The sequence below is a fragment of the Canis lupus genome, chromosome X, assembly GCF_003254725.2.
Source record: "Canis lupus dingo isolate Sandy chromosome X, ASM325472v2, whole genome shotgun sequence".
Taxonomy (NCBI): domain Eukaryota; kingdom Metazoa; phylum Chordata; class Mammalia; order Carnivora; family Canidae; genus Canis; species Canis lupus.
In genome coordinates this window covers 92,378,032-92,390,427 of record NC_064281.1, presented here as the reverse complement: position 1 = coordinate 92,390,427, position 12,396 = coordinate 92,378,032, and the positions used below count along the sequence as shown (strand labels likewise).

The 12,396-nt window shown below is 42.5% G+C and overlaps 1 pseudogene; it reads right to left on the bottom strand.

Moving 5' to 3' along the window:
• Window positions 1–1,863: 1,863 nt before the first annotated feature.
• Window positions 1,864–3,757, bottom strand: LOC112649098 (S-adenosylmethionine decarboxylase proenzyme 1-like; annotated as a pseudogene).
• Window positions 3,758–12,396: the final 8,639 nt, after the last annotated feature.

The following is a 12,396-nucleotide window of genomic DNA, read 5'->3' as shown; positions in this document are numbered from 1 at the left end:
GGACAAACATTATATGTTCTCATTCATTTGGGGAATATAAATAATAGTGAAAGGGAATATAAGGGAAGGGAGAAGAAATGTGTGGGAAATATCAGAAAGGGAGACAGAACGTAAAGACTCCTAACTCTGGGAAACGAACTAGGGGTGGTGGAAGGGGAGGAGGGCGGGGGGTGGGAGTGAATGGGTGACGGGCACTGGGGGTTATTCTGTATGTTAGTAAATTGAACACCAATAAAAAATAAATTAAAAAAAATTCTTTTATACAGGGCAGCCCGGGTAGCTCAAGGGTTTCGCGCCTCCTTCAGCCCAGGGTGTGATCCTGGAGACCTGGGATCCAGTCCCACATCGGGCTTCCTGCATGGAGCCTGCTTCTCCCTCTGCCTGTGTCTCTGCCTCTCTCTCTATGTCTATCATGAATAAATAAATAAAATCTTTTAAAAATTCTTTTATACAACTACTTAGCAAGTTACTAAAGGCATGGTACTCATGAGAAGCTAATCTCATTTAATGGGAACACACACAATGGCATGGTTTTTGGAATAGTTTTGCCACTATACCCTAATGTAAATTTATGGGTCTTCCTTGCTAATCAACAGGCTTATTTTTGTCACTGTCTCCCCAAAGAACCCATGTCAATATAAAAGGACGCCAAACTCCCTTGACCTTAAAAGAAAATTAAGCCCGGGGTCCACTCTCCCTTCCCCCTTCCGGGTATAAGATTAGTATAAACCCACAAGGTTAACAGCATATTGCTTCATTGTGGGGAGGGGGTGGAGTTGGGAGGCAAGACACCATGGTGAGGAATAAAATCAATGAAAGGAAGTAGAGGTACAGGAAGCAATAATGTTAAAATAGTAATACATAAAATGGATAACTGCAATCATTTTTTTAAAAGATTTTTTTGAAAGATTTTATTTAGGGCAGCCCGGGTGGCTCAGCGGTTTAGCACCACCTTCAACACAGGGCCTGATCCTGGAGACTCGTGGATCGAGTCCCACGTCGGGCTCCTTGTGTGGAGCCTGCTTCTCCCTCTGCCTGTCTCTCTTTCTCTCTCTCTCTCTACTCTGTGTCTCTCAATAATAAAAATAAATAAAATCTTTTAAAAAAACATTAAAAAATAAGATTTTATTTATTTATTCATGAGAGACACACACAGAGAGAGACAGAGGGAGAAGCAGGCTCTATGCAGGGAGCCCAATGTGGGACTCGACCCTGGGACCCCAGGATCACACCCTGAGCCCAAGGCAGACGCTCAATCGCTGAGCCACCCAGGTGTCCCTGCAATCATTTTCTTGAGAGGACTTGACTTGTGGAAGATAAACTTCTATTGCTGTTGCAAAAAAACATCTGTATGAAGTAGAAACTGGTTTCAGTAATAGTAGTAGAGAATATGTGCTAGAAAGTAGAGGTAATAACTGGATGTAAAATCCTGGCTGCAATTTAAGAGAACAGTCCTAGGTGATTAGGCTGAAGCCAACACCTAATGAGGACGAAAGCCTTGTCTGTGGGGAATTTTGGATGCTACCTGGAGAAATATTACACTGTGGGTAAACCAAAGTGACTTGTTTTCACAAGTGTTGTAAAGTTTCATATAGTGAAAGGTTTTTTCTACATGCACTTCAATTTCACAGCAAGAGTGGCATAGGATACCTAAACACAGAAGAGAGCAACTCCTTGACTTTTGAATCATGCATACAATTCAAAATGATTACACTATCATTACATCTAGGGCTTTCTGCAGCTACAAGGTGGTGGTCATGGAGAGCATGGCCCCTGATACTAACATCTAATAAGCAGCCACCCCCTCCTTCTATGTGTGTTCTCTTTTTTGCATTTTTTCTTCATTTTTATTAATCAACTCTGCTATTGTTGCTGCTTCTTAGCAAAACTGGCAAAAACAAAATTGTAATCATTGAACATAGTGCTCTGGCAATCAAGACATTTAAAGCCTTCAATCTTCTGAGGTGAAGAAAGCACTGTGAGACATTTAGAACTCTGATTTACAAACTGGTTGGTCACAAATTTTCCTAGCTTGAAGACTTCCACAACTTTCCTGATCAGATCATCATAGGAGGTCTGACTTAAGTTTGTTTCAAAGCTAACATAAGAAAATTCTGGTTCTAGATTGATGTGAAGAGTCCAATAAGTTCCATCCAATTTCATTCCATTCAATAAATACCCACAAGGATTGAACAATGTGGCGTCAATGACAGAACCTGGTATCACGTCACGAATTCCACTCCCATGAGTGACATCCTTTGCAGTGACATCATCTTTCATGTAGAACTGGTCCATAAAAGCTCACTCACCAGAATTTCCAGGGTTTGATCTGGCTGACTGATTACCCAAGTCTCTGGGAAATCCAAGGTGTACAAGTACCAACATACGTCCCATACAATATGTTGCTTCATTTGGGAAAATTGCATTAAGAAATTCTATTTCTTGGGACACCTGGGTGGCTCAGTGGTTGAGTGTCTGCCTTTGGTTCAGGTTGTGATCCCGGGGGTCCTGGGATCGAGTCTTGCCTCAGGCTTCCGGAGGGAGCCTGCTTCTCCCTCTGCCTATGTCTCTGCCTCTCTCTCATAAGTAAATAAATAAAATTTTTTTTTTAAAAAAGGACAGAAATATTTTATTTTCCAGGGTTTTTTTTTAAAGATTTATTTTTGAGAGAGAGATTGGGTAGGGGCAGAAGAAAAGGGAGAGAGATCAGCAGATTCTGTGCTGAGTGCGGAGCCTGACGTGGGGCTCGTTCCCACGACCCTGAATCACGACCTGAGCTGAAATCAAGAGTCAGAGCTTAACCAACTGAGTCACCCAGGTGCCCCCATTTGCCAGAGTTCTGATTGTGGGGTGCTGTGCTTTTCACTGGGCATGCTCTGAGCACCCGGAGGCATGTACTGACCTACCATGCAGTCATTTGGTGCTGATATGACACCTCTAGGAAATGTTGGAATCCTGGAAGTGAAATAATGGAGTAAAAAGGGGATTCCTGGGTGGCTCAGTGGTTTGGTGCCTGCCTTCGGCCCAGGGCGTGATCCTGGGGTCCCGGGATCGAGTCCTGCATTGGGCTCTCTGCATGGGGCCTGCTTCTCCCTCTGCCTGTGTCTCTGCCTTTCTCTGCGTGTCTCATGAATAAATAAATAAAATCTTTAAAAACAAAACAAAACAAAAATACCCCTCATCCTAGGAATGCTGCGTGCCATTACTTTTATTTGAGAATTCATTTAAGACTTTCCTAACATTCCCTCCTCCCATTAAGCCAAAGCAGTAAAGTGTTCCAGTGAGAGCCAGTCCTTGCCTCAGCCAGATCATCTTTCTTAGCAAGCATATTCTCATTTTCCTTTGTGGAACTCTCACACGAGATTTCTTTTTTTTTTTTAAGACTTTATTTATTTATTCATGAGAGACAGAGAGAGGGAGAGGCAGAGACACAGGCAGAGGGAGAAGCAGGCTCTCTGTGGGGATCCCAATCAGGAACTCCATCCCAAGACCCCAGAATCACGCCCTGAGCCGAAGGCAGACGCTCAACCACTGTGCACCCAGGCGTCCCTCACGAAATTTCTCAATTTGGCAAGAGAGACAAATGTTCATGTTCATGCAGTGAAAGGCTGGCATCCACAGAGAACCAGTCCCAATTGTGTCATGTGGCTCTTCCAAGCCAAGCACCTTTCTCTTCTGTATCCATTTTAAGGGACAAAATCTCAGTATCATCTGCACTGGAAGGGGCTTTCAGGGTCATCCAGTCCACTTCCTTCATTTTACAGATTTGGGATGTAGGCCCAGAGCGGGGGAGTGGCCAGCCCAAGAAGCCATGCAGAGTTCATCCTGGAGATCAGGCTCTCGACGGCCACGTGCTCCCCTAAGATGGGGACCATCCAGCTCTACACAGCACACATTGGCTCAGGTTCAGTACCTAAGCGCCTACTACCTCCATCCTGCCTACAACTCTGCTCTTCAAAGGGCCGAAGACTCAAAGCTCCCACCAAAGCCTCATCACTGAGTCATTTTACCTCTCAGGAAAAGTAATCAACCTCCCCTGCAGGCATTCAGTCTCCTGGTGTTGACAATTTCATCGCCTTGAGAAAGCGATGCAGTTTGTACCCTTTTCACAAAAGGCTGGAGTGTGCTTCCATTACAACCGCCCTTATTTCCCCCAATTTCCTTTCAAAGCCAAGTTTACCAACCCGTGACACAACCCATGAGCAAAAGCCAGCTTTGCATGTGTATTGAATGAACTTTTTTAGGAAAGCAGGCTAATAGTTTGAAAACTGTCATTAAGAAATTAATTTTCAGGGATCCCTGGGTGGCGCAGCGGTTTGGTGGCTGCCTTTGGCCCAGGGCGGGATCCTGGAGACCCGGGATCGAATCCCACATCGGGCTCCCAGTGCATGGAGCCTGCTTCTCCCTCTGCCTGTGTCTCTGCCTCTCTCTCTCTCTCTCTCTCTCTCTCTGTGTGACTATCATAAATAAATAAAAATTTAAAAAAAAGAAATTAATTTTCACTTTGAAATTGATCCTTTATGGTTTGTTTTCATCAATGTGACACTTGCTCCTTTTCAGATATCATCATGCAGCTATGGGGAAGGGACCCTGGGTGCAGTGGTATAAATATACTTTTTGAATGCAATGAGCTGTACTCCACCTCCATCCCTGCCACACATACACAAAGGGTAGGTCTTAAGGGGAACGTTTGAATTCCCAACATTTACATGCCAGTATTTTAGACTCTAGAAATACATAAAGGGCTTCTACACACACTCTTGCTTTTAAAATCAAGGGAAACAGAAGATTGATAGTGGTGGCATTCAGGCATAGGTACATAATTGTTATGCCTAGACTCTTCTTTTCTTTTCTTTCTTTTTTAAAGATTGTATTTATTTATTCGTGAAAGACACAGAGAGGCAGAGTCATAGGCAGATAGAGAAGCAGGCTCCATGCAGGGAGCCCGATGTGGGACTCGATCCCGGGACTCCAGGATCACACCCTGGGCCGAAGGCAGGGGCTCAACTGCTGAACCACCCAGGCGTCCCTTCTTTTCTTTTCTTTTCTTTTTTTTTTAAGTAGGCTCCATACTCAATATGGGGCTTTAACTCATGACCTTGAAATCAAGATGCTTAGACCCAGGGGCACCTGGGTGGTTCAGTGGATTAGATGTTTGCCTTTGGCCCAGGTCATGATCCAGGGGTCCTGGGATCGAGCCCCACACAGGGCTCCCTGCTCAGCAGGGAGTCTGCTTCTCCCTCTCCCTCTGTGTGCTCACTTGCTTTCTCGCTCACTTTCTTTCAAATAAATAAATAAATCTTACAAAAAAGGATGCCTAGACCCATCCTAAGCACAGCACCCAGACAAAATTAGAGCCGCTATGTGAATTGCAGATTTGAAGCACAACATTCTCTTATTCCAGGCCCAAGGATCTTGGTTTAGGGGGGAAAAGATGGAGGCAAGGAAGAGTCTCTGTCCACTTCTCACTGGAACAAGGAAGGCAAAAGATGAAACAAAGGTTTTTTTTAAAAAGATTTATTTATTCATGAGAGACACAGAGAGAAAGAAGCAGAGACATAGGCAGAGGGAGAAGCAGGCCTCCCGCAGGGAGCCCTATCAGGGACTCAATCCTGGATCCTGGATCACTCAAGGCAGACACTCAACCGCTGAGCCACACCCAGCACCCCACAAAAGTTGTTTTTAAATAGAAAGTGGGGGGGCGCCTGGGTGGCTCAGTCAGTTAAGCATCTGCCTTCAGCTCAGGTCATGATCCTGTGCTCCTGGGATCCAGTCCTGCATCAGGCTCCCTGCTCAGTAGTGAGCCTGCTTCTCCTTCTCCCTCTGCTCCTCCCCCTGCTTGTGCTCTCTGTCTCTCTGTCTCTCTCTCAAATAAATAAAATCTTTTTAAAAAATTAGGAAATGGAAAAGGAGACTGTGGAGACCTAGAGGGGTAAGAAATCAAGGTCAACAGCTGGGCCCAGAGCTATTGATCAGGTTTCTGGAGCTAGGTGGTGAGGGGGCCTGGCAGCTCCGCACTTCCTCTGGGAGGTGTGTATGTAGGGGGGACAGGCACAAGGAGATGGCTCTGACCAGCTGGGCATATAAAAGAAAGGAAAAACAGAACTCAGGTTCATATGCAAATGAGTTCCTTACATCTCCTTTCATAGCCACCACCATAAAGTCAAGCAACAGATCTTTTTCTCACTAGCTTGCCCTCTTTTTAACTCAAATCGTCACCTTAAGGAATTTCATCAGTATTGAAATATTCATAAAGAAGCAGAAAAAGTCAAAACAGGGAGGGGGGAGGGGGGCTCACAATGGGATTGACCTAGTACAGGTCCCTAACTCCAACACCCTAAGAAAAATCCAAAAGGGTCCTATTCTTTTATTTTATGCAGAAAAAAATTCCAAGAATATTCAATGAATTCTCTAGGCCCACCCATCACATCAAAACCTCTTTTCCAACAGGGAATCAGACAACAATATTTCAAGGCAAGGAGCCTCAGTGGCTCAGTCAATTAAGTGTCTGTAAGTGTCCAACTCTTGGTTTCAGTTCAGGTCATGGTCTCAAGGGGGTGAGATCAAGTGAGCACCAGGCTCCATGCTTGGCACAGAGTCTGAGATTCTCTGCCTCTCCCTCTCCATCTGCCCCTCCTCTCAATAGTGTTCGCTCATGTGCATGCACTCTTTCTCTAAAATAAATTTAAAAATTAAAAAATTTCAAGGTGTTAAATTGGTTCTTCGGATATCTATTTAACACAGAGATTTAGGGGACACCTGGGTGGCTCAATGCTTCTCCCTCTGCTTATGTTTCTGCCTCTCTCTCTGTGTCTCTCATGAATAAATAATAAAATCTTAAAAAAAATAGAGAAAAATTTAGACCTAAGGGGTCTCCACAGCCAAACCGGTCCTCCTGTTAGATAAACACATTCTATAGTTTTCAAAACTCCACTTAACCTTTAGCTTAAAAGAGTGTTCAGTCCATTCATTCCAAGCAAGAAACAAGAAAGCTGACCACCATCCTGGTGGAGGTGGGGGTGTGAAAAGATGAGGAAAGAGAGCTCAGAGTTATGCGGTAGCTAAGTAGCAACCAAATTCAAGGCCAGAGATGAGGTCCATTAGCCTCACCCTGCTTCTTCTCACCATTCCTTCCCCTGAGAACCAAGTGAAGACCTTAACCCCTGGGCAATAGACAAATGATTTATATATATATAAATATATATATTATATATAAATTATATAAAAATTATATATAAATTATATATATAATTTATTTAAAAGAGAGGGAGAGCATGTGAATGTGTGAGCAGAGGGAGGGATGGAGGAAGAGAGAGAGAGAATTCCAGACTCCCCACTGAGCACAGAGCCTGACATATGGTTGGATCCCAAGACTCTGAGACCATCACTTGAGCTAAAACCAAGAGTCAGATGCTCAACCAACTGAGCCACCCAGGCACCCCCGACAAGTGATATTTTGAATAACTCTTAATAATCCTTTTTTAAAATTTTTTTTATTTATTCGTCACACACACACACACACACACACACACACACAGGCAGAGGGAGAAACAGGCTCCCTCCAAGAAGCCCAATGCAGGACTCAATCCCGAATCTTGGGGTCAAGCCCTGAGCCGAAGGTGGATGCTCAACCACTGAACCACACAGATGCCCCAATCCAGTTTTTTTTTAAACAACTTTTCCTTTTTCTTTTTATTGTATTGTATGCATCTTATATATTGCCTTAAATCCTAACAAAGAATAAATGGATAGATGAATGAATGAATAATAAAAAAGGTAGTTTAAAGCATAAAAAAGATAATCCATTTAAGTGGTGCAGGTACAAGAAGAAATGAGAAATACTTGGTTTGTACCTAATGCTTACTTTTTTTTTTAAAGATTTTATTTTATTTATTTATTCATGAGAGACACTCAGAGAGAGGCAGAGACAGGTAGAGGGAGAAGCAGGCTCCATGCAGGGAGCCCGACGCGGGACTCGATCCCAGGACTCCAGGATCACAGCCCGGGCCGAAGGCAGATGCTCAACCGCTGAGCCACCCAGGTGTCCCTAATCATCTTACTGTTAATCTAGAAATGCTACATATAGATATATTAATGCAAATCCTTAATTCAGTGGAATTATTGGGATTAATGAATTATTGGATTATATGGGATTATTTTGGTTAATGAAATGTTAGGACGAACTGAGAATAAACACACAATTTACATTTTTTTATTTCTTTCCATCTTTTCTATTGAAAAGAAATGTGAAAACATGCACTAGTACATTTTTCTCTCCAATTTCAAGAATTTATTGTGAATTGAATATTTAATTCAATGAATTTCATTGTAGCCACTAGTCAGTTGTGTGATCTTGAGCCTGTTATTTAACCTCTCCCTGTGCTAGTTTCCTTGTCTGCAGGAAAGGCTTAGGGTAATTTGTGCATGTTGCTTAGCTCAGTCCAGGTACACAGTAAGCCCTGTTATAAAATTGTGACTGTTATTATTGCGTATTCGTTGTTGTTACATGTAAACTACCACCTAGCTATGTTGGGGGAAACAAAAGATGTAAAAGACTCAATATTGTGCAAAGGGCCTTGAAATGCCAAAGGAGTATTAAGAGTGGGATGCCTGGGTGGCTCAGCAGTTGAGCATCTGCCTTCGGCTCAGGGTGTGATCCTGGAGTCTGGGATCAAGTCCCACATCGGGCTCCCTGCATGGAGCCTGCTTTTCCCTCTGCCTGTGTCTCTGCCTCTCTCTGTGTGTCTCTCATGAATAAATAAATAAATCTTTTTTAAAAAAAACATATGCTGGAGAGACAAACCATCAGAAGCAGACTCAAATATGGGAGAAATCTTGGAATTTTTTTATCTGGAATTAAAATAACTATGAGTAATATACTAAAGGCTTTCACGAAAAATGTGAACATGCAAGAACAGATGAATAATGTAAGCCAAGAGATAAAAACACTAAGAAAGAATCAAAAGGAAATACTAGAAATCAAAAATACTGTGACAGAACAGAAAAATGCCTTTTTTAAAAAGGTTTTTTAAAAAGATATTATTTATTTATTCATGAGAGACCCAGAGAGAGAGAGAGAGAGAGGCAGAGACATAGGCAGAGGGAGAAGCAGGCTCCATGCAAGGAACCCAAAGCAGGACTCAATCCCGGGACCCCGGGATCATGCCCAGAGCTGAAGGCAGATGCTCAACCACTGAGTCACCCAGGCGTCCCCTTAAAAAGGTTTTTTATTTGAGAGAGAGAGGAGCAAGGAAGAGAGAATACGAGTCCGGGAGGGGAGTGGCAGAAAGAGAGGGAGAAGCAGACTCCATGCTGAGCAGGGAGCCTGATGTAGGACTCGATCCCAGGACCCTGGGATCATTATCTGAGCCGAAGGCAGAAGCTTAATCAACTGAGATACCCAGGCTCCCCTGAAAATTGCCTTTAAAAAAATTTTAAGTAATATAATCTCTACACCCATCATTCTTCTTTATGTTGTCATCCAGCTTTCCCTACACCATTTATTGAAGAGACTGTCTTTTCCCTTTTGTATATTCTTGCCTCCTTTGGCACAGATTTTTTTTAAGAGAGAGAGAGAGAAAGAGTGAAGAGGGGGAGAGGGAGAGAGAATCCTAAGTAGACTCCACACTCCAGCACAGAGCCTGACATGAGGCTAGATCTCACACCTGTGAGGTCATGACCTGAGCCAAAATCAAGAGTTTGGCACTTAACCAACTGAGCCATCCAGGCGCCCCTCCTTTGGCATAGATTAATTGACCTTTAGGCATGGGTTTATTTCTGTGCTCTCTGTTCTGTTCCATCTATCTGTCTATTTTGACGCCAATATCATACTGTTCTGATTACCATAGGTCTGTAGTACATCTTGAAATCTGGAATTGTGATACCTCCAGTTTTGTTCTTCCTTCAAGATTGCTTTGGCTATTAGGGGTCTTCTGTGGTTCCATACAAATTGCAGTATTATTTGCTCTAGTTTTTTTTTAAATGCTGTTGGTATTTTTTCTTTTTCTTTTTCTTTCTTTCTTTCTTTTTTTTTTTTTGAGAGACATGGAGGAAAGAGAGAGTGAGCATGAGCAGGAAAGAGAGGCAGAGAGAGAGAGAGAATATTAAGCAGACTCTATGCCCAGTGCAGAGCCTGACTTAGGCCTTGATCTCACACTCTGAGATCATGACCTGAGGCAAAATCAAGCGTGGACACTCAATTGACTGAGATACTCAGGCACACTGCTGTTGGTATTTTGATAGGGACCACACTGAATCACTATGTTGTACACCTGAAACTAATATAACATTGTGTGTCAACCATACCAAAATTTTTTTTAACTTTCCAAAAAAAAAAGAGAGTAATACTGGCAGAGAATTTTTCCAAACTCATGGCAGACACCAAACAACAGATCCAGAAAGTTCAAAGATCATCAAGGAGGATAAATAACAAAAAATACATATTCAAAAATTCTTGAAAGAAGCCAGATGAAAAATAAAAATACCTATACAGGAGCAAGGGTAAGAATCACATTAGACTTCTCTTCAGAAAAATATGCAAGCAAGAAGAGAGTGAAGTGAAATATTTAAAGCATTTGACAAGGAAAAATACCATTAATCTAGAATTCTGTATCCATCAAAATTATCCTTCAAACGTGTGGAGAAATGAAGACTTTCTCAAATAAAAAATTTTAGTTTGTCACCAGTATACTTGCTTTGCGAGAAATGTTGTAAGCACTTAGAGACAAGGAAAATAATGTAGGTCAGAAACTCAGATTTGCATAATGAAAGGAAAAGTGTTAGAGAAAGAATAAGTGAAGGTAAGATGAAATATTTTATTCATAATATTATGTTTTAAAAAGATTTATTTTTAGAGGGGAGGGACAGAGGGAGAGAGTCTTTTTTTGTTTTTAAAGATTTTATTCATTTATTCGAGAGAGACAAATCACAAGTTGGGGGGAGAGGCAGAGAGAGAGGGAGAAGCAGACCCCGCACTAAGCAGGGAGCCTGAAGTGGGGCTTAAGCCCAGGACTCTGGGATCATGACCTGAGCTGAATCCAAGAGTCGGATGCTTAACGGACTAAGCCACCCAGGCACCTTGAGTCTTTTTTTTTTTTAATTTACAAAATTTATTTATTTTAGAGAAAGAGAGAGCAGGGGTCGGGGCAGATGGAGAGGGAGAGGCAAAGAATCTCAAGCAGACTGCACTGAGCACAGAACCCAACATGGAGCTCAATCTCAGGACCCTGAGATCATGACCTGAGCCAAAGCCAATGGTCAGATGCTTAACTGACTGCAACACCCAGGTGCTCCTTATTTATAATATTCTTAATTGATCTAACAAATAACAGTTTGTTCAAAATAATAATAGCAAAAATGTATTCAGTGATTATAGTATACAGATAAGTGAAATGAGTGACAGCAGTGTTATAAAAGACAGGAGAAAGGAATTGGGAACACTGTGTATAAGGTACTTGTGCTACCCGTGAAATTATCTAGTGTCATTTGAAAGTGGATGTATATTGAAAACCACTAAAAAAGATTTCTAAGTGTCACTGATATGTTAAGAGAGAAAACTGAATCATAATCATTATAAAAAGATCAATTAAAACCAGAGAAGACAGGGGCACCTGGGAGGCTCAGTGGTTGAGTGTCTGCTTCTGGCTCAGGTTGTGATCTCAGGGTCCTGGGATTGAGCCCCACACCAAGTTACCCATAGGGAGCCTGCTTCTCCCTCTGCTTATGTCTCTGCCTCTCTCTCTGTGTCCCTCAGAAATGAATGAATGAATGAATGAATGAATAATCTTAGAAAAAAACAGAAGGCAGAGAAAGAGTGGAAGACAAAATAGAAACTAAGAACAATGACAATGAATAGAAAATTATTATAAAAATGGTAGATACTGGGACACCCAGGTGGCCCAGTGGTTGAGCGTCTGCTTTTGGCTCAGGTCGTGACCCCAGGGTCCGGGGATCGAGTCCCACATCAGGCTCCCCGCAAGAACCCTGCTTCTCCCTCTGCCTGTGTCTCTGCCTCTCTGTGTCTCTCATGAATAAATAAAATCTTTTTTAAAAATGGTAGATATTGGGGTTCCCTGGGTGGCTCAGCGGTTTAGCACCTGCCTTCAGCCTGGGGCGTGATCCTGGAGTCCCAGGATCGAGTCCAGCGTCGGGCTTCCTGCATGGAGCCTGCTTGCCCCTCTGCTTGTGTCTCTGCCTCTCTCTCTCTCTTTCTCTCTCTCTCTCTCTGTGTGTCTCTCATGAATGAATAAATAAAAATCTAAAAAAATGGTAGATATTAATTTGAATATATCAATAATTTTAAATGTGAATAGTCTAAATATGCCAATTAAAAGACAGAGACAGTAAGATTTAAAAAAATTTTATTGGGGCAGCCCCAGTGGCGCAGCGGTTTAGCGC